This window comes from Triticum aestivum, chromosome 2A, assembly GCF_018294505.1.
Source record: "Triticum aestivum cultivar Chinese Spring chromosome 2A, IWGSC CS RefSeq v2.1, whole genome shotgun sequence".
In the NCBI taxonomy this organism is placed as follows: domain Eukaryota; kingdom Viridiplantae; phylum Streptophyta; class Magnoliopsida; order Poales; family Poaceae; genus Triticum; species Triticum aestivum.
The window spans coordinates 321,463,866-321,487,835 of NC_057797.1; positions in this window are offsets into that span (position 1 = coordinate 321,463,866).

The window sequence follows — 23,970 nt, forward strand, 5'->3', positions numbered from 1 at the left end:
GGAGTGCTTTGGAAACATCTAAGCTAGTCTGGGACTGGCTCTCCAAGGTCAACGAAGGCGTCTCAACCCAGAGAGATCAGAGAATCAGTGTCCTTCGCAACCTCTTCAACCGCTTCAAGAGAAATGACAATGAGAATGTTCAGCTCACGTTTGATCGACTCACTAACATCACAAATGAGCGTCAAGCCCTCGGCGCCACTGAGATCACCAAGCATGAAGTTGTCAAGACACTCCTGAGATCACTTGACAGCTTGTTTGACACCCTAGCCCTGATGATTCAAGAACGTCCTGACTTCAAAACACTCGATCCGTCCGACATACTTGAGAGGCTCAACACACACGAGTTTCAGCTTTCTGAGAAAAAGAGACATCTACAGTCCCAACTATGGGCGAACTCGTGCCTTGAAGGCAAAAGCTGTCTCCTCATCTGAAGAAGAGTCTGACAGCAGTTCTGATGATCCTGAAGACATTGGAAAGGAGCTTGCTATGCTTGTGAAGAAGTTCCAAAAATTCACCAAGAAGAAAGGCTTTAGAAAGTCCTCACGATCAAGCTCAAGGAATGATGAAGCTTCTGCTCATCACTACAAGAAGAGAACATGCCACAAGTGCAAGAAACCTGGCCACTACATCTCTGAGTGTCCGGAGTGGGACAATGAGAACAAGAAAAAAAGAAGAGCAAGGAGTATGATTCTGACGACAAGAATAAGAAGAAATACTCAAAGTCTTCTTCCAAGTCCTCCTCAAAGTCTTCATCACACAAGAAGAGCTCATCTGGCAAGGCACGTGTGTTTGTTGGCAAGGAAATGGATTCAGAGGAGGAGTCCACTTCTGAGGAGGCGGAGGTGGAGTCTGAGGAGGAGTCCGATTCTGGCGTTGCGAGTCTGGCTACAGCATACGTTGCCAAGTCCATCTTCAACACTAAAGACAATGACTCCGTCACCGACACCGATGCAAATGATAAGGACTACTCCGCTCCTACCTACTGCTTCATGGCACACGGTGCCAAGGTAAACACATGCACTACTCACTATCAAACTTCCAGTGAAGATGACTCTGATTGTCGTTCCAAACCCAGCTACAAAACACTTGCTAAAATTGCAACTGAACAACAGAAAGCTATGGAACATATTTAAAAACGGTTAGACAAAAGCGATGACCTGTTAGACGCTGAAATGACTCGATCTCAGTCCTTAATTGAAGACATAAAAAATCTTCACGTTAAGTATGAGGAACTTGAAAGTCATCATGAAACTCTCTCAACAACTCATGAAAAGCTTTCCTATGATTATCTTCAAAGGAAGCAAGATCTTGAGAAATTGAGAGCGGCTCATGAAGATCTTCAAAAGGAAAACGAATCACTTCACGCCAAACAGATCAGTTCAGCTCAGGAAGGATTTGAACCACCATGTATTAAATGTATTGAGCATGACAACGCTACTTCTGTTGCTGGTTGTTCTACTGCTGCTACTATTGCAATATCTTCAAGTACTAATGTGCCAACCAACCCCTCTGCTGAGGATTCCACTGCTATTGCTGATGAGAATGCTAGGTTGAAGACATTGCTTGAAACAGGGATGTTCAAAAGCCTCAAAGGGCATCAGACACTATGTGAACCAAAACCCTAGGAAAGAGGGTGTTGGGTTCGAAAGGAAAATGAATGCCGATGGCTCTTACTAGAAACCTGAGCAGTACCCCAAAACCACATGGGTTGATGCAAAGGGACCTTCAGTGGATCCATCCACCCTATCTGGCTTCACTTGTGCTAATCCCATTGTTATTGATGAATCCTTTGATGCAAACTATAAACTGTTTAAGAATCAGAAGGGTGAAGTGTTTGTCGGGTATATTGGTACTAACTACAGGAATGGACCGCCTATGAAGAAGGTCTGGGTGCCGAAAAGGTGTTTGGAGACACCACAGGTGAAGAAGACAAACCCCAGACCACAGGCTTCATATGGTCCAAAGGCTTCATATAGACAGAGGACTCACCTGAGTCGCAGTAACGCAAATGTTTTGCAGGCTTCATATGGTGTAGGGAAGCCTGTGAATATGAGCGCGTTTCATCAAACCGCCATGTTCATAAGACCAAGAACTATTCTGCTTATTCTTATGAGTACTATTGTCCACCTGCAAGACTTTTTGCTAGGGCTCCAAAGCCAAAGTTCTCAGATGCTGCACTTAGACTCATTGCTTCGAAACCACCCTTGAAGATGTGGGTGGCTAAGAAAGCTTAACTCTCTTTTGCAGGGACAGGTCTCCAGCCGAAAACCAAAATCGTCTGAAGCTATTGCTGGGGACCTTAAACATCTTGTAGGGCGTAAGATCAAATGCCCAAATGGTCTTATTATGTACTTTGTTCCTAAGTCACTTGCTACTTGCCCTATCAGTCCTAATCTTGATCTAAGATTTCATAATCCACTGGCTCGTCAAATGTTTTTGCTTCACAATTCTCTTCGTGAAGCCTATCCCCCTAACTGCACTGTAGGGTACGACACCAGCTGCTTCAGAATGGATTATTGATAGTGGGTGTACCAATCACATGACTGGCAAGCGAAGCCTTCTTATGGACTCAACCTTACGTCCATCTAACAAAAGTCACATCACATTTGATGACACTGGTAAAAGTAAGGTATTGGGTCTAGGTAGAGCTGCAATCTCAAAGGATCAACACATGGATAAAGTCATGCTTGTTGAATCCCTTGGTTTCAACTTAATGTCTGTCTTAATGCTTTGCGATTTAAACATGATTGTGATGTTTGGAAAATATCGTTGCCTTGTTCTAATGGAATCTGACAAGTCTCTAGTGTTTGAAGGCTATCAGAAAGATGATTTGTATGTGGTAGATTTCTCAGCAGGACCACAGCTTGCCGTATGTCTTCTAGCAAAAGCTTCAGAATGCTGGCTCTGGCATCGGAGGCTAGGGCATGATGGCATGAGGAACTTGCACACTCTTGCAAGAAAGAAGCATGTCATAGGCATCGAGGGCGTCAAGTTCAAGAAGGATCACTTATGCGGTGCCTGTGAAGCAAGAAAGATGACGAGGGCCAAGCATCTCTTGAAGACAATCATGACAACGACTCAACCCTTCGAACTGCTCCACATGGATCTTTTCGGTCCCACTCATTACTCAACTCTTACTACTACTGCTTGTCTCTATGGCTCTGTCATTGTTGATGATTATTCAAGATATACTTGGATGCATATAATCCTCTACAAGACTGAAGTGCAGGATGTCTTCAGACGCTTCGCCAATCGAGCAATGAACAACTATGGCGTCAAGATAAAGCACATCAGAAGTGACAATGGCACTGAATTCAAGAACACTGGCCTAGATACATATCTTGATACTTTGGGCATCACACATGAATTCTCAGCTTCGTACACGCCACAGCAGAATGGCGTCATCGAACGCAAGAACAGAACACTTATTGAGATGGCTCGGACGATGCTTGATGAATACAAGACTCCAAGAAAATTCTGGCCTGAAGCCATTGATACTGCATGCCATATCATCAACCGTGTTTATCTTCACAAGATTCTGAACAAGACATCCTATGAGCTCCTTACTGGCAAGAAGCCAAATGTCAGTTACTTCAGAGTATTTGGTGCTAGGTGCTGGATCAAGGATCCACATCACACTTCAAAATTTGCACCAAAAGCACATGAAGGTTTTATGCTTGGATATGGAAAGGATTCGCACTCCTACAGAGTCTTCAACCTCTTTCACTATAAAGTGGTTGAAACTGTGGATGTGCGGTTCGATGAGACTAACGGCTCGCAAAGAGAGCACCTGCCAAATGTGCTAGATAAAGTTCCATCCAGTGAATCAATTAAACTTATGGGAACTGGAGAAATCATACCTTCTGAAGCTCAGCCTGAAGAGGAACTTATCATCTCCGCACCTGATCAACCTGAAGACAATGATCAACCTGAAGACAATGCTCAGCCTGAAGACAATCCTTCTAACGATGACAATGATCAGCAAGAGCAAAATCTTCGTCCTGTACATCCTCGTGTTGCAAATGAAGTACAGATTGAGAGAATAATTGATAGCATCAATGCACCAGGTCCACTCACTCGTTCAAGGGCAACACAGCTAGCAAATTTCTGTGGGCACTTCGCATTTGTCTCAATATCTGAACCCAAGAAAGTTGATGAAGCCTTCATGGAACCTGAATGGATTCAAGCTATGCAAGAAGAGCTTCAACAGTTTGAGCTGAATAATGTATGGGAACTGGTTAAGTGTCCTGATCCTCGCAAGCACAATATAATAGGCACCAAATGGATATATCGCAACCAGCATGATGAGCATGGTCAAGTTGTCAAAAACAAAGCTCGTCTCGTTTCTCAAGGATATACTCAAGTTGAAGGGATTGACTTCGATGAGACATTTGCTCCTATGGCTAGACTTGAAGCCATACGCATACTGCTGGCCTATGCAAATCATCATAACATTCTTCTGCATCAAATGGATGTGAAGAGAGCTTTTCTCAATGGCAAGATTGACGAAGAAGTGTATGTTGCACAACCGCCTGGCTTTGAAGATCCAAAACATCCTGATATGGTGTACAAGCTCAACAAGGCACTGTATGGCCTCAAACAAGCCCCTAGGGCTTAGTATGACACACTCAAAGACTTCCTAAAGAGCAAAGGCTTCAAACCTGGTTCCCTCGACCCCACTCTCTTCACGAAGACATATGATGGGGAACTGTTTGTGTGCCAAATATATGTGGATGACATTATCTTCGGCTGCACCAATCAGAAATACACTGATGAGTTTGGATATATGATGCAAGAGCAATATCGGATGTCCATGATGGGAGAGCTGAAGTTCTTCCTTGGTCTTCAAATACATTAGCAATGCAACAGCATCTTTATATCTCAAGAGAAATACCTCAAAGATTGCCTGAAGAAATTTGGAACGCAAGATTGCAAAGGCTACACGACACCAATGGCAGCCAAACATCATCTGGGTCCCGACGACAATGGTAAAGAGTTCGATCAAAAGGTATATCGCTCCATGATTGGTTCCTTGCTTTATTTTTGTGCATCTAGGATAGATATCATGCTTATTGTTTGCATGTGTGCCCGGTTCCAAGCGACACAAAAGGAATTGCATCACTTAGCTGTGAAGCGAATTCTCAGATATTTGGCTCACACCCCAACACTAGGATTATGGTATCCAAAGGGCTCGGAGTTTGATCTAGTTGGATTCTCGGATGATGATTATGCTGGTGACAAGGTGGATCGCAAGTCTACATCAGGCACATGTCATTTTCTGGGACGATCACTTGTATGTTGGTCTTCAAAGAAGCAGAACTGTGTATCTCTCTCCACTGCTGAATCTGAATACATTGCTGCTGGATCTTGCTGTGCTCAGCTTATATGGATGAAGCAACCACTCAAAGACTATGGCATTCACCTGAAGCAAGTACCACTCTACCGCGACAATGAAAGCGCCATCAAGATTGCCAACAACCCAGTTCAGCACTCGAAGACAAAGCACATTGAAATTCGTCATCACTTTCTCAGAGATCATGTTGTGAAGGAAGATATTGGTATCATACACGTCAACACTGAAGAGCAATTAGCAGATATCTTCACCAAGCCCTTGGATGAGAAGAGGTTCTGCAAGTTACGGTGTGAGCTAAATATCTTGGAATCCTCAAATGTCCTATGATCAGGCACATATCCTAACACTTATGCATGTTGATGACTTAGATGTGCAACACACGAAGTAAAGTATATCTTCAATCAATGAAGACTTACATTCTGACTGTGAATACATTAATGTGGAATTTGACTTCGGAGCGCCACGATAATTGTGCGCCGTGTCTGGGTCTAATACTTCCTATACGGTGGGTAACGCCACCACCAAATTCTTCTGTTTGAAGTGTTTTACCCATGGCGTTACATTTTCTATGTCTTCACATTTGGTTTGTCTTCAATTTCAACTTGTCTTCATGATTATCTTCACTATGTTGACTTGATTGTCTTCTGATATATACATACTAGTGTTCTGTCCTATACATCATTCACTTATAGCTATGTCTTCCTTGTTGAATCTTTTTAACTAAGTGAATGTGATTGGACCCTAATCTCTCTATGCTTTCTATATCAAACTATATCTGTCCAAATCATATGCATTCTATTGAAACTGTCGAATGTCTTCTCTACGTCCTAGTCAGCAGAAGATACAGAGACAAACATTAAGTCCGTTTTCAATGCTAATTCCTTCACCTGAAACCCGGAGAATTGGGAACGACCACCCGACAATCCAGGCGTGCGTGGGAACGTGGAACAACCTCCGATATGTTGCATGATGGCCACGTGTCCTTCAGATGTGAATCGCCAGGGGCACCTGTGTAATAACACTGTGCCGTCTCTGTCCCTATAAATACACGCCTCACCACAGTCATTATCCTTTCTTCCACTCTCGCACAAACCCTAGCGCCACCGCTAGCCCTCGACGACACCGGCGACGAAGCGCTTAGCTGTCGCGACCTCACCGACGTCGTCTTCACGCCGGCCCCGGACATCGTCTTCTCCGCCGTCGCCGTAGGTGTCCTCCGTCGCCAAGTTAGGGCACAGACGATCGAACTGCTCGGCCTCCTCTCCCACTCCGTCTAGCAGTTCTTCATGTGGTAAATAAAACCTCCTTTTTACGGCCCCTTTGATCCTATAGATTCATCACTTTCTACCACAAGCAGTTTCTATTCACACAAGTTGGATCTATTTCATACTGCATCTCATAATATGCCTAGTATGTTCACTTATGCTTCACAAAGTAGTTAGATTCCTCACTTGTACTTATTCATGGATTCGTACAAATCCGGAACCAACTCTCTATCTATGAGTGAATGTCTTCGCACTATGAGGTCAATGTCTTCTAAACTGATTTATCTTCAAAATCTTCTAAGAATGCATATGACCTCTTCCCTTCCCTCGCACCTTAATGCTGTCACAGGTACATGTCCGTGGGAGAATCCTTTGTTTCTCATAGTTTGCATTTGTTTGCAGAATTCTTCCAGCATCACATTAACTCTCCCGAAGCCAGTTCCTATTTGACAAGAGAGCGGAAGCCTTTGAAGTCTTTAAACGTGTTGAAGCCCTTCAGTTTAAGCTTCATGACACCAGAGAAACCTACAAGAAAGGGTGGCAGACAGCGTCGTGGCAACAACTCAAGAGATTTGCCTCCTGACCTCTATGAGTTCTACAAGACAGATCCAGAGGAGGACTACAATCAGCGAAAAACTCGAATCCAATGGATTCGAAGATATTGGGCAGAACAGTTGTTCAAGTATAGGTTCGTGAACCAGGAGTATGCTGAGAAGAATGCCATCAAATGACCATGGGGAGACATTCTATACAGAAATCTTCAACCCAAGTCCAGAGCTGAAGCCATTGAACAAGGCTTCTATCCTTGCATGGTCCGTGGACCGCATCCTGTGGATGCAGACCCATCTTCATTACTGTGGTGCCGCGATGATAATCTGTTCAAGCGCAACCTTCAGTTTGTCAAGAACTCGGCCATAGAGAACAAGAAGTCACGAGGCTTAGACTTCAATCCAGGCCCCTCTGCTCCTCGTGCTGATGGCACACGCGAAGCTGAACCGAATCTTGTTGGGCCCTTCTACAACCTGGAAGATCTCATCACTCATATCATGGTTCAAAGGACAGCCGTGGATGAGCCTACAGATGACGCTGAATCTGATGAAGCGCCTGCATCGCCGAAGCAAAAGAAACTGAAGAAGCCTAAAGCTTCAAAGCCTGCTCCTGCACCAAAGGTCTTACAAGCGAAGCCTCTGGCCACTGCACCTCCTGAACACAGTGTGCAGTCTGAAGATTTGTCACGCATCTCCAAGCCCTCGAGAGTAAAGATGCCCTTGCAACCCACCAGCCAAGAACTGACTGCTGCTGCTATTCTGCGCAATGACGCCATTGATCTGTGCAGCGATGAAGATCTTGCAGATGACTCTCTTGTGGAACTGATTAAGAGCAAGTAAGAAGCATAAATCTTCAATGATTTGCCTCTCTTTGACGTGGGAATCATCCACAACTTCATTGATGAGTAGTTTGAAACCCCCAATCTCAGCTTTGATGATCTGCAACTTCCAGTTGGCCTCAGCGTCGCCATCACTAGCACCATTGCTTCTGAGCTAGCTCTAGCTCAGTGCATCGTTGAACTGAAGCAAAAGATCGACTATGAGAAAGCTCAGTTCAAGAAGCACATGGCCAAGCTCAGCGTGCAAGATGTGAAAAACTTCAATATTATGCTGCACGATCTCAAGGAAGCCTTTCTCAAGAAACGTGAAGAAGCTAAAGGGTCTCGTGAGCGCATGAAGAGTCTGGCTGACAAGTGCGTGCAAGCCTACAATGAAGCTGAGAAGTGCAAGGCTCTTGGGCCTCCTGGCATTAGCCCCATAATGGCTGCAAAGAAGAAGAAGCCATCGACTGACACATCTGCACCTTCAAGGCAGGAAGAACCCCGCATTGTCTTCCCAAGCAGCATGTCTGGCTTGAAGCCAAAGGTCACTTCCACCGCTTCAGATCTGAAGAAGACAAGGGCTGCCGAGGCTGAAGCCAGAAAGAGGAAAAATCCTGACACTTCTGATGTCGCTCCCTCGAAGACGAAGCGCAAAACCAAGAAAGATCGGGCTGCTCCCACAGAGCCCCTTGTTGTCGAGCCCATCTTGGTTGCTCGTCCTAAATCTTCACATCAAGAACGACGGATGATAGTTCATAAGCTTGCTTCCACAGAGGCTCCTGAAGCTGAAGACATTCCAGCAGTTGACCCCACCGCTGCTGAAGACATTGGTCACCATGACAATGTTGAAGATGATGAAGTCCTTCCTTAGATCGAGCACCAATTGGTATCATCGCCTGTGCTTACGCATAGCGAACTCATTAGCATTGGTCGTCTTCTGACGCCAACTGCTCAGGATGCATCGTGAGCTGATCACCCACAGAGACAAGACACTCCAAGCTCTCCCCAACTGCAAGCAACCCCATCAGTGCAAGAAGAGGATGACTTTGAGGCCCAGCCAACTCCATCTTCACAGGCGTCGCCAGCGTTACGCAGGCTTCACAAAGGACCAAGACCCCAAGTCCCTCTTTCGAGCGTTTTAGAAGGAGAAGTGCACCACCAATATGTTGCACGTCAGGTGTTCCCCGAAGCCACTCCTACTATGAACGTTTCTGAGTTTGAAGCTAAAGTTGCTGAAGACAATCCGGCTACATCAGTCGAAGAAAAACAAGCAGAAGAACGTGTCCCTACTTCCCCCATCACTGAAGAAGTTGTTCCTGAAGTGAACGTGTCAGTGCCCGACCCTCCAGCTCTTCAAGTGGAGGTTGAGAATCCAGAGGCTGCCACCACTAACACCACTGAAGCCAATGACGTGGTCATGGCTGAAGACACTGTGGAGCCTGCACCTAACACTGTGCCAGAGGCCAATGAAGCCAATGATGCACCTGCAACAGATGTGCAGCCTGACGCCTCTGTTGATGACACTGCTCCTATTCCGCCACCAAGGCCACATACTATTGAGCAAGCATACAACTATGGTCAGCTCATCACTGTCAAATGGCCTCTTCTTGTTCCACCACCTGCTGGTGGTCCCCAATTTGACTATCACGTCAAGCACAGGCCTCAGGTTCAGAAGCCAATGCCAAGGCTCCCTAGGTTTCCGGGCACTGCATCTGCACCCGGATCGTTCAATATCAATGGCTTCAAAGCACACAACACCTTCTTCAATAGCGCCAAGAACCCCTACTCAAAGGCAAGAATATCCTCTGGTCGGTTCTGGAGCTATCAGCAGCGCAGTTATTACTCATGCATCTTGTACAATCAAGGTCGCATTTTTCCCCATATGCGTCTTGACACTGAAACCATAACTAGTCTGCCCTGTTTGGAAGAAGCGCTGGATTGCTTCAGAGAATCTGGTTTGTTGCAGTTCGTCACTGACAATGAGCACTAGAACGAAGAATTGATGATCCAATTCTATGCCACTCTTCATATTCGTGGCTACAACAGGGATCTGAAGACTTGGGTCCTTGAGTGGATGACAGCCAATGTTCATCACGAAGCCAAAGCCTTTGATATCATTGAGCTCACTGGCCTGCTCACTCCAGGAGATCTTTATGAACCTGGTTGTCAGCTTCACAGTGCTGCTATGGAAAGCATTTTTCACAAGCCTGAACCCAACATGAGTCAGATGCTTATCATGGTGAAGCCTTTGCCTCCAGATGCTGAATATCCTAAGGAGTTCTTTGTTGAAGACCTTGAGTATCTGCCACGCACTATCTATCACATCATAAGGCGAACTCTCTGGCCCATCAAAGGACATTCTCCACATGCAAAGCTGGAAGGTGCAATGAAGACCTTGGTCTTCCATATTCTTCACGGCAAAAGAATCAATGCACAAGGCTTCTTCATCCGCCAACTTGCTGCATCTGGATCTGATCTCTTTGGCTTGAAGTTTTACGCCCCATGGATTATGCGTCTAATCAAACTACACTCAGCTGTCACCTATCAGCCCTCTGCTCGCAATCATCGGATTTTTCTGCCTGATGTCGACATGTCAGTTGAAGCCATCTATCCAGAGCCTGCCAAGGAGCCCCTTAGTCTTTAGAATGCTGATAAGCAAAGTTTCTCTCAACACATTGAAGGCGACCCAGTAGTCACTCGTGTTTATCCTCTGGCTGGTACTACCCGTGCACCTCATCGTGCCATCACTAAATCCATTGAAAGCACCATTGCACAATGGCCCAAGAAGCGATCCCGTGTTCTCACTGACCGAGAGCTTCTGGTTGCCCTTCATCAGAAACAGGATAAGCATCATGACTGGCTGAAGCGCCAAATGCAAAGCCTCTTGGTGGACGTAAACATGATTCACAACCTTGCCACCAAGAATGCCTTTGTCGCCCATGAAACTTGTCGGCGTACATGGAAAGGGCTGACGCTTATGTGTTCTGAAGATGATCTTCAAGAGGATGGTTTCTCTGAACGCTTCAAGTTTGACTCAAAACCTCCAAGGACCTTGCTGCGGTGTACTCCGTCTCTTGAAGAATCTGAGTTCTCCTCCTCTACTGCAACAGTGAATGCACGTGTCATCGATGATGAAGACGATGCTACTTCACAACCTTCGGTGCGAATCACCACTGCGCCGAGTTTGTCTGCACCGCCAACCAACTCCGACGACCCTGCTGCTTCACCAACTCCTCATGGGAACGAGTAGGTGCTCTATGTCTTCAAACATTTTTGGTCCTTACTGACAAAAGGGGGAGAAGCATATGAGTTTGATATTCTTCAAGCGGGTCCATATGGGCGGTGGTTCTATATTTTGCCTAGTGTTTACAACTCTCGCGTTTTGATACATTTGGTTCTTTGAGTTGTAACACTCAAACTCGGTGGTCATCTGCTACTTATTTGCTTTTCTATGATGCGAAGATAAATTCCGCATGTGCGACGATAAATTCCGCACTTAGATCATTTTGCATATGTCCATTTTTCATTATGCATGTCATTATCTTCACATACATTTCATGCATGATGAATTGTCATCATAAGTTGAAGAGGATCTCCACAAGTACAACCTGCCATGTGCATTTGCATACCAAAAGCAATTTACTTATATGCACATCTTCAGGGGGAGCCTTTGCCACTTATGAAGACAATAACCTATCCTTTACAATTTCACATATTTTATTCCTCGTTGAAATCTTCAACCAGTTTGTCATCAATCACCAAAAAGGGGGAGATTGTAAGTGCATCTAGTGCCACCCCTAGTTGGTTTTGGAGTATTGACGACAAACCTAGTTGAGGGACTAATGTGTTTGTGAGAATTGCAGGATAACACAGGTAGAAGTCCCTCATTGATTCGGTTTTCCTACCAAAGATGACCCCTAAAAATGTAAGAAGACATTGAAGTCAAAGGTGGTATGTGAAGACATTCACATTGAATACTATGACAAGAGAAGACATCGCGTGAAGACTATGGAGCGCGGAGACTTAGCAGTTTCGTCGTTCTGCGTTTTTCCTTGTTGAGTCATAGGAACCACCGTACTGTTAAGTGGGGTCCAAGAGAACTAGTCAGAATGACTGAAGTGATGCTTAACCAAAATCCTATGTCTTCGAGTGAAGACTATGAGAGCAAATCTTGTCCAGAGTTGGATAAGTCAGCTTTGCTTGTAGCCCAAGTAAAGTTGCCGTGTGTGTTTGAAATCTGACTGTTAGAACACGTGTCAGTTCCTTAGTGACCCAGGGTCATTTCGGACAAATCAGGTCAGGTTGCCTAGTGGCTATAAATAGCCCACCCCCTACAACCATAAACGGTTGGCTGCTGAGAGTTAGTGCACAACTTTTGTCATTTGAGAGCAACCCACCTCGAAGCCTTTGAGAGAGAATTCCTTGCGAGGATAAAACCCTAAACACCCAGAGCCAAAGAGTGTTAGGCATCACTTAAGTCTTCCTGTCTGTGTGATCTGAAGACTTATTACACTTGAGGACTATGGATCCTCCAGCCGGTTAGGCGTCGCGTTCTGAGCATCCAAGAGTCATTGTGGATCGCCGGTGAACGAAGTCTGTGAAGGTTTGGAAGTCTACCTTGAAGACTTACCAGAGTGATTGGGCAAGGTCTGTGTGACCTTAGCTCAAGGGGAATACGGTGAGGACTCAGTGTCCTGAGCTGCGTGTTCAGGACTGGGTGTCCGGGACTGTGTGTCCTCAGGTTTAAATACCTAGCCGCCCTAACCAGACATACAACTGTCACAGCAGTTGGAACTGGTCTACCAAATCTTTGTCTTCACCAAGCTCACTGGTTCTATCCTTCCCATCTCTTTATTTACAGTTGGTCCTTGTGAAGTCATTGCCTATTTGCATTGTCCATTTGTCTTCACTGTGTGACTGTTTGTTCAGATTGGTTTCATATTATCTTCCATCCTGATCCGTACTGCCTAGCTATTGTTAGTCTTTGTGCTTTCACTTCATTGAATACTTGACTATGGCTTGTGTAGGGTAGTCTACCTTCCGCTGCATGGTAATAGGTTTATTTCTATCGTTTGTCTTCGAAACTTCCATGTTTTGAAGACTTTCATAAAAGTCGCCTATTCACCCCCCTCTAGTCGATCACTAGCACTTTCAAGCCTGCCCCACCTCATCGCAACGGCGGAGGTAAATCAGCTCACGGTCATACATATGACCTTCGACATGTCCTGAACAATAAAGCAAGACATACCAGATCGATCTATGGATCGCGAGGACGTGCCCCGACACGCGACGATGGCCATCTATTCGGATGTGACAAACCTAGTCATGCGCAGGCTGGAAGCCGCAGACGGACCCCATCAAAGCTACGTCACGATACGACCCAATATAGAGGCGCCGCACACCCTCATTGCTTCACCGACGAAGTCATGGAGCATGAATTCCTAGAAGGGTTCAAACCCATGAATATAGAATCATATGATGGCACAAAGACCCCGCAGTATGGACCGAAGACTTCATTCTCCACATTCATATGGCCCACGACAATGACCTTCATGCCATTAAAAACCTCCCCCTGAAACTCAAAGGACCAACACAACACTGGTTGAATAGCCTGCCCGAAAACTCCATCGGCAGTTGGGAGGACTTGGAAGAAGCCTTCCTTGATAACTTCCAAGGTACATACGTTCGACCTCCGGACGCCGATGACTTAAGCCATATAGTTCAACAGCCCGGAGAGTCCGCTAGGAAATTCTGGACCAAGTTCCTAACTAAAAAGAACCAGATAGTCGACTGTCCGGATGCTGAAGCCCTAGCGGCCTTTAAACATAGCATCCGTGACGAATGGCTTGCCCACCACCTCAGCCAAGAGAAGCCAAAGTCCACGGCGGCCCTCACAGGACTCATGACCCGCTTTTGCACTGGCGAGGATAGCTGGCTGGCCCGTAGCAAAAACAATGCAAGCGATGCCGGCACCCATGAAGCTAGAAATAGCAACGACAAGTCTCGACATAACAGGTACAAACGTTGAAATAACAATAACAACACTGAGGATACGGCGGTCAATGCCGGATTTAGTGGCTCTAAGCCTGGTCAGCGGAAGAAGTCGTTCAAAAAGAAAAATTCGGGCCCATCCAGCCTGGACTGCATACTCGATCGTCCATGCCAGATTTATGGCACCCCAGACAAACCACCCAATCATACCAATAGAGATTGTTGGGTTTCTAAACAGGCCGGCAAGTTAAATGCCAAAAAAAAGGATAAGGGATCGCAAAGCGAAGACACCGACGAGGAGCCCCGGCCGCCGAACACAGGGGGACAGAAGAAGTTCCTTCTTCAGGTCAAAACGGTAAACATGATATACGCTACCCACATCCCCAAGAGGGAGCGCAAGCGTGCGCTCAGGGACGTCTACGCGATAGAGCCAGTCGACCAAAAATTTAATCCATGGTCGTCATGCCCGATTACTTTTGATCGCCGGGATCATCCGACTAGTATCCGCCATGGCGGTTCAGCCGCACTGGTCCTGGACCCAATAATTGACGGGTTCCCCCTCACGCGAGTCCAGATGGACAGTGGCAGTAGACTCAACTTGCTCTATCAGGATACAATGCGCAAAATGGGCATTAACCCATTGCGGATCAAGACCAGAAAGACTACCTTTAAAGGAGTCATACCGGGCATACATGCCCGCTGCACGGGCTCAATCACACTAGAGGTCGTCTTCGGGTCTCCGGACACCTTCCAAAGTGAGGAGTTAATCTTCGATATCGTCCCCTTTCGCATCGGCTACCACACACTGCTCAGACGAACCGCATTTGCCCGATTCAATGCAGTGCCACACTATGCTTATCTCAAGCTTCAGATGCCCGGACCGCGCGGCGTCATAACAGTCAATGGAAATACGGAACGCTCCCTCCGCAGCGAGGAGCACACCACTGCCTTAGCGGCAGAGGTACAGGGCGGCCTTGTCAAGAAGAACCTCAATTCGGTGGTCGATCCCTCGGACAATGTCAAGAGAGTCCGAACCATTCCGCAAAAGGACAGCTTGGCTCATCAGGAGCTCTACTAGCAATTTGGCCTCTGTCCCCATCCTGACCAAGTGGCGGCCATCATACCGTGCGTACATAATTACGCACTAAAAATACCATGGACCCGGATGGAGGCATAATCAGCATGTTTTACACAATACGGCTCGACCGCCCCGGACACTCATACTTTCACTATTTGCATTTTTACTTTAGTTTTTCCTTTTTTCACAGGCCTTTCCTGGCGGGTTGACCATCGATTCTTTTCAAACGATATAAACACCAAGACAACAAGAAGCATGTACGTACTGGGAAACTCTTAGGTGGTCTCGTTAATGATCCCTTTCTGCTTATCTTGAGGACCCACACGTAGCTCTCTCTTTGTAAAGGCATAGCAAATAGCCTTTCTGCTTATTGCACTACTTGTATAAATGCGCTTTAATGAACCAATGAAATTATAATAGAAACAGTTTGTGGCCAAAATTTTCACGGCTCTAACTTACCACTGGTTCTTCCTTTTTCTTTCATTTTGCCTTTTCCTTTCTAGTAATTCTATCAGATAACACCTGTACACTCGGGTGTGTTTCAATTTTCCAGGGGCTTCATAGCGCCACAACATGCAACAAAAGTCCGAACATTTTTACAGTACAGTTTGGCACCCCGAGTTTAGCACTATATGCATTGGCTCTGAATCATGTCTTTGGTCAATAGTTAGGTTGCCCGGCTCCTGTGCTTGCTAACTTATATTCCACTATATCGGCTAGGGTAGTAAAGCGAGAACTACTGGGATTGTGTCTTGGTTTACCCAGGTGAGCACCTCAGTAGAGAAAGCCGAAAACTGTATGTCATGACACGGCGAGAGCCGGTCAGCTCTAGGAGGTCTCAAATCCTTAGAGATTTTTTTCCACATTACGCGAGGGATCTGTACTTACCCGATCAAGTGTCTACAACATCATAGTCCGGATACTAGGGGATGCACATATATTTCTATTATCGAACTCCTATGGCTAAGTGAGAGTGCTAAAGCCGCATAGTCCGATTGCCTGGTTCGTCGCGCTAAACACCTCCTTCAAGGACCAAAGAATTGGATCAAGAGTGTTTAGATTACATCCCGAACACCCCCGTATTTGCTACGTGGGGGCAGAAGACGATGACTGGCCAACTCTCAGATTTCGAATAAAACGGGCGCATAGGAGGAGAAATTTTTTAAAGCATTATATTATATAAAAGTTTTGCTTCATAATACAAGGCAAAGACAACATGAATGTATTCATTCGAAAAAAATGTCTTGCCCACACTGCGTTGCTAGAATGTGAGACCCCTCTAGGACATCTGCAAAATAGCGCTCGGGTGTGCGGTGCTCCTTGCCCTCTGGCGGCCCCTTGGTCAGCTCGACGGCATCCATATTCGCCCACCACATCTTCGAGCGGGCGAAGGCCATGCACACACCTTCAATACAGGCTGATCGGTTGACGGCGTCCAGCCGAGGACAGGCTTTCACCGGCCGCTTCACAAGCCTGAAGTAGCTGCTGAGCATAGCTTCAGCTGGCCACGGCCGGATTATCAACTCCTTCATGGCTAGTTCGGCCACCCTATGCAGCTCCACCAGCAGTTTCAGCTAATCGGTGAAGGGCACGGGATTCTCTAGTGCAAGGTACTGCGACCAGAACAATTTCTCCGTGGAGCTCCCTTCTTCGGCTCGGAAGAACTCCGCGGCATCGGACACACTGCGCGGCAGATCTGCGAAGGCTCCTGGAGAACTCTGAATCCAGGTTAGTTAGAAATACTTCTTCTCCATATACTTGCTTTGCATACTAAACTCCTTACCTGCCGCGATCTTCCTGGCCTCTTGGATCTCCTAGAGGGCACCCTGGGCTTCAACCCGAGCTGCTTCCGGGCTTTGAGGAGCCTTGGAGAGTTCGGTCTCTCGAGCCGAACATCTACCTCCAGGGTCTCGTACTTCTTCACCGCGTCTTGGAGCTCTTGCTGGACCTCATTCAGCCGGGCCTTCAGCTTCTTTTGAGCGGCCTGCTGCTTGACAGCCTTCCCCTCGGCTTCGGCCAGGGCCTTTTTCAGGGCCTCGACCTCGGTCGTCACCCCTACACATATAATGACACTACGGTCAGTATACATTATTTACTCTTTCCGAATTTATAGTGAGCCATTGCATACCTTGCTGGTCTTCCAGCTGCTTTCTCGCTTGGCCAAGCTCCTCTTCGGCCCGCTCCAGTTTCTGCTTTAGTCCGGAGACTTCGGCAGTGTGAAAAGTCGCGGCCAGCAGCGACACCTGCTTATTCACATCAGACACAGTTTGGTTAGTTTCCTGCGAAATTTAGTAGATCCTTTGTCCGGCTTTTCTTTCCGAACACCGGACAGTGTCTCAGGGGCTACTGTCTATATGGAGATTTTCTTGGTTACACGCCGCTTACCTCAAAACCTGTCAGCAGGCCACTGCAGGCTTCGGTCAGTCCGCTTTTAACATACTGAACCTTCTCAATCACCGTACCCATGAGGATACGGTGTTCTTCCACAATGGAAGCGCCCCGTAGCGCTTCCAATAGATTGTCTAGTGCCTATGGTTGGACAGAGGTCGCCGGTGGGACGGGCGTGCCTCCTTCTCTTGATGGAGCCTGCTTGCCAGACTCTGTGGCCGTATGGGTCTCCAGATCCATGCTCAGAGAGGGGCCGAATTGAGCACGGCCCCCATCGTCAGTCTCCATGGGGGCCTGATCCCCCATGTGTCTGGCGGTCGAGGTATCACCCTCCGGTGCCCCCTGGACGGCCTCCCAAACCTCTCCCTGGCCTGGGAAGGTCCTTCGGGACAACACCTCGACGTCTCCCTTGGCCTTGGGAGAGTAAGCGGCCGGCGGTGTCTCGCTGGCCATCTCCTTTGAGTCCAATGAGCCTCTTGATGAGGACAGTTGGGAGCTGTCATGGGCCGAACTGCAATAGCATAATTAATCATGTCAATACAACAAAGGGGAGAGGTTAGATTTATGGGCATGTATGAGTCTTAGCGCTTACGATGCAGCCCGAGGCTTAGTGCGCGGCGTCCCTCCGGATTGTTGTCAACGTCCCATGTGGAGCTGCCCACGAGTGGGCCTTTCCCCTTCTTGGGCACCTCCGCCTCCAGAATTGTGTAGGCCACCCTCTTCTTCCTCCCCCCATCAGGGAGAAAATCGCTCTCCTCCTCCTCATCATCGTCGTCTTCGGCGACGAAGGAGCGGGTCTTGTCTTCGGACGTCACGTCCAAAGCGCCCTTGCGGTGGGGACAACTCCGGACCCCCTTGGCCTTCCCCGTGGCCTTCTTCTCCTGCGCCTTATAGGGCACCGACACCAGCATCTTCGCTCAACGCGGGATGACTGGTTCTTCAGGTAGCGGAGCCGGACACTGGATCTGCTTCGCCCTATCCATCCATTCCTGAAGAAGCAATGATAATAAAAACTCATATATCATCCTTGAAACTAGCAAGCAGGGGATGCGTTAAAAATAACATACCTCGTTGGCGAGGTGGTTAATGTCATGCCCACGCTCTGAGTCTATGGCCGGCGATGTCTCATTGCCCTTGAAGAGCAAATTCCAGGCATCTTCATGAGTGGTTTCGAAGAGCCTCTTCAGGGTATGGTGCTTCTTCGGATTGAACTCCCATAAAGGGCGACTTCAGCTCTGGCACTGAAGAATCCGGCGTACTAGCATCACCTGGATTACGTCGACGAGCCATGCTCTGAACGCGCGTTTGCAGCGCTATCCACTCATCTGACGAAGACCAATTCGGGCTCTTCTCAACCAAGGAGGTGAGCCCAATTGGAGCGCCGGAGTGGAATTTGGCAGCTGCGGCCTAGTTGGCGCCACAGGTTTCTGTGATGTAGAACTACTGTTTTTGCCATTCCTTGATAGTCTGCACAAAAGTGTCGTTCGGCCAGGAGACATTGGTCAACTTACTCACCATGGCGCCTCCGCACTCCGCTTGCTGGCCATCCACCACCTTCGGCTTCACGTTGAATACCTTGAGCCACAGCCCGAAGTGGGGTTGGATGCGGAGGAAGGCCTCACACACGACGATAAACGCCGAGATGTTGAGGAAAGAGTTCAGGGATATATCATGGAAGTTATCCCATAATAGTACATCAGCCCGCGGATGAAGGGGCCGAGTGGAAACCCTAGACCGCAAAAGAAATGAGGGATGAATACCACCCTCTCGTTGGGCTTCAGTGTGGGGATGACTTGCCCCTGGGCTGGAAGATGGTGGGCGATTTCCTTTGCCAAGTACCCGGCCGCCCGAAGCTCAGTAATGTCTTTCTCCTTGACGGAGGGGACCATCCACTTGCCTTGACCTTCGGATCCGGACATGGTTGAGTGCTACCTTGAGTGGGAAGGATATGAGAACTTGGGCGCTGGAGCTCAAGAGTGGAAGGGCGGAGGAAGAAAGAAGGCGTGGGAGAGGAAGGGGGAATTCTTATCCCCTTATAAAGGCAGTGCATATCGAACGCATCCCCACTAGCCGTAAAACTCGCATATTCCCAAGGGATGTGTAAACGACACGGTTGGGTTACCCACGCCCGCATTGATGAAAATCCCACAATAAGGGGACACGATCTCTGCATTGCCAAGACGTGCCAATGGAAACCGCATCTCGAAGCGTGGAATGGCGGACAAAAACGGTTCGATATAGTGACCGAACAGACGTGATGTCATCTTGCAAAAAGTTGTCAGCAGACGGGACTCGTGAAATATTATATTCCTTGTGATTGTGTGTGGTACTTTTGTTGTGGATCTAGACACCTTTGTTTTATCCGAAGACTATCCTGGAGTATTCGGAAAGTATAACCCTCCTTGCAATGCCGAAGACAATCTGCGCACCGGACACATCATCATTGAAGCCTGGTTCAGGGGCTACTGAGGGAGTCCTGGACTAACGGGTCCTTGGGTGTCCGATCTATTGGATATGGGCCGGACTGATGGGCCATAAGGATACAAAGACCAAAGACTCTACCCGTGTCCGGATAGGACTCTCCTTGGCGTGGAAGGCAAGCTTGGCGACCAACTATGAAGATTCCTTTCTCTACAACCGACCTTGTGTAACCCTAGATCCCTCCCATGTCTATATAAACCGGAGGGCTAGGTCCGTAGATAGGCCCAATCCTCATAATCGTAGCCGGACTAGACTTTTAGGGTTTAGTCATTATGATCTCGTGGTAGATCAACTCTTGTAATACTCATATTCATCAAGATCAATCAAGCAGGACGTAGGGTATTACCTCCATAGAGAGGGCCCGAACCTAGGTAAAACATCGTGTCCCCTGTCTCCTGTTACCATCGATCCTAGACACACAGTTCGGGACCCCCTACCCGAGATCCGCCGGTTTTGACACCGACAGTGAGCATCAAGTTTCTACCACAGCCACACGCGATTCCCACGACGCCGCTCGAACCCATGACACCACACGTCCCCGACCTGCAGCTCATCCCTCTCATCCCCACTGCCCCTGCCTTCAGGAGCATTACATGTGGACCAGCCACGTATCAGGTCCACATGTTATTGACTCAAAGGCAGGTGTAGTAAGGCGCTGAAGCTCGGTCCCGAAGGCCCTGAGAAGGAAATGTAACTCCTACGCCAGGCCTTGTGGTGCTACCGCTGCACGAACTCGTGCCAAAACTCAAGATTTGTTTCTTACTAGTACATGCACACAATGATTTAATGGACATTGTAATCTCAACATGTGTTGGGGAGCTCTAAATTTGAATTTGAAACTTATAAAACAAAAAATTCAAAACAAGTAAATTGGAAGAGAGGGAGTATACCATAGGATGTGTCCCATACAAAACAAGTCCGCTGGTTTGTGACCGCGAAGATGCGGTTAGAAAGGAGCCAAGTGTCTTCGTCCTCGTACGACAACAAATCGACCGCAGATAGCATGGTCCACCTTTGACCGCCATGTGCAGGGTTCGTGAAAGCAATCACGATGTCCAACACCGCGATGAGAGTTTAATTTTGGTTGGTAGACAACCTTATCGGGGCTTCCAGGTTTGCTATCTTCTTCAATCTCACCGTGGTTCTATCGTACCAATTCAGGCGGTGGCCCATTGCGTGGTTGATCCCAATGTTGGAGAAAAGTTCTACGGGAACGGTGTCACCGTTGTAAATGTTGTGCAAATTGATGTTGGTACCCTCCCATACATGTGCAAGCCAATCTCCACTAGCACCAAGCTTAACTTGTGAAATAGTGGGCAGCCAGAGAATTGGGAAATGGACATGTAAGTAGTCTTTAGAATGCATTTACTATGTGATCAAACTCATTACTTACCCGCTCATTGGAAAAAATACGAGTGCCCCTCAACGTCGGCGTGTCAAGGGGCACCAACTTGCAACTACAACCAAGCTGCGCTGGAGAGACCCCCAAGGGAACATCCTCGTGCGTTGCACGTGACATCAAGATGCATTGTATGAGTAGTTTATCTTGTGAGAGAAAAGGATGAACGAGGGAAGGCCTTATTTGGAAATGTGGAGAGGGTTGTGGGTATCTTTTTGTAAAATTGCCATAGTTTTCTTCCTATCAGTCACATATAAATCAGAAGGACTATATTACAGGATGGCAGGCACACCATCATCACCAGCCCTGTTTTTTATAAGAGTAGTAGACTAGCAAGATGCCTGTGTGTTGCATGGAACATCAAGATGCATTTGTATGAGTAGTTTATCTTGTGGGAGAAAAAGGATGAACGAGGGAAGCCCTTATTTGCAAATGTGTAGAGGGGTGTGGGTATCTTTTTGAAAAATTTCCATAGTTTCCTTCCTACCCATCAGATATAAATCGGACAACCTATATTGCAGGATGGCAGGCACACCTTCATCAACAACTCTGTTTTTTTAAAAGAGTAGAGATGAGTAGTTTATCTTGTGAGAGAAAAGGATGAACGAGGGAAGGCCTTATTTACAAATGTGGAGAGTGGTGTGGGTATCTTTTTGCAAAATTGCCATTGTTTTCTTCCTATCCATCAGATATAACTCGGACGGACTATATTGCAGGATGGCAGGCACACCATCATCACCAGCTTTGTTTTCTATAAGAGTAGTAGACTAGCATGATGCCCGTGTGTTGCACGGAACATCAAGATGCATTTGTATGATTAGTTTATCTTGTGGGAGAAATGGATGAACGAGGGAAGGCCTTATTTGCAAATGTGGAGAGGGGTGTCGGTATGGTTTTGCAAAATTGCCACAGTTTCCTTCCTATCCGTCAGATATAAATCAGATGGCCTATATTGCAGGATGGCAGGCACACCATCATCAACAACTCTATATTTTATAAGAGTAGAGATAGAGACTACTACTACTACCAATGTGCCGGCCCGTGTGTTGCAATGGATCCAAAGTAGTAGAATAATACTTGTTCACGGGTTTGAAATATAAACACTCTAGTTTTGATATACATATATCAGTAAAAATAAATCATGCTTCACTCGAAATATATTCCTCGTGCTGTTTTGATGAGGTGAAGGACGGGTGTGGCTGGGTTGAAGATAACAGGTTTTGAAAAATTGGAGCTGTTTTTTACATTTTGTAGCGTGGCACAACATCCGGTGCACCTAAGCATCTAAAATAATTTGAGTTCGGATCGGTGGCACACCCTGCGGCAAGATGCCCGTGTGGGCTTCTTCCATAACTAGCAACACGCCCGTGCATTGCAGGGAACATCAAGATGCATTTTTTTTACAAAACACCTGTTGTGATTGACCCTTGCAGGAGTTATCCCATGTGTAAAAAACCAATGATATCTCTAGAATTTTTTCGGAAAATGGTATCTTTGGAACAACTTTTCTCAACTACTGCTCCTTGCAGTGAGCGGTACGCAATGCATGTCTCAGCAGCCATGACAACTTGTCCATGGAAGTTGAACCACGACGACTGTTGGTGTCAAAACCGGCAGATCTCGGGTAGGGGGTCCCGAACTGTGCGTCTATGCGGATGGTAACAGGAGGCAGGGGACACGAAGTTTTACCCAGGTTCAGGCCCTCTCGATGGAGGTAAAACCCTACGTCCTGCTTGATTAATATTGATGATATGGGTAGTACAAGAGTAGATCTACCACGAGATCAAAGAGGCTAAACCCTAGAAGCTAGCCTATGGTATGATTGTATGTTGTCCTATGGACTAAAACCCTCTGGTTTATATAGACATCGGAGAGGGCTAGGGTTACACAAGGTTGGTTACAAAGGAGAAGATATGCATATCCGTATTGCCTAGCTTGCCTTCCACGCCAAGTAGTGTCCCATCCGGACACGAGATGAAGTCTTCAATCTTGTATCTTCATAGTCTAATAGTCCGGCCAAAGAATACAGTCCGGCTGTCCGGAGACCCCCTAATCCAGGACTCCCTCAGTAGCCCTGAACCAGGCTTCAATGACGATGAGTCTGGCACACAGTATTTTCTTCGGTATTGCAAGGCGGGTTCCTCCTCCGAATACATCATGAAAGAATTTGAATACAAGGATAGTGTCCGACCCTGCAAAATAAGTTCCACATACCACCATAGAGAGAATAATACTTCCACAAATCTAATCTGCTGACACGTCTTGGCAACACAACATTATGTCATGTCCCGGTGATTATTCGAACCGTTTCCTTTAACTAGCCCCGCACATAATGCGAGGCAGTTTTTTGACACGTCTTGTCAAAGCAGATATTGTGTCCCCTTATCATAGGATTCTCATCAATACGGGCATGGGTAACCCAACCACGCCATCGATTATGGCGCTTGGGGATAAGCGAGTTTTACCAGGCTAGTGGGGGCGCATATTTTCGGCCGCCCATATAAAGGGACAAGGATTCACCTTTCCATCCACGCCTTCTTCCTCCTTTACTCATCCACTTTCGCACACTCGAGCTCCAGCGCCCAAGTCCGCATTTCCCACCTCGACCTTCTCCAATCATGTCCGGAGCGGGAGGCAGGTGGATGG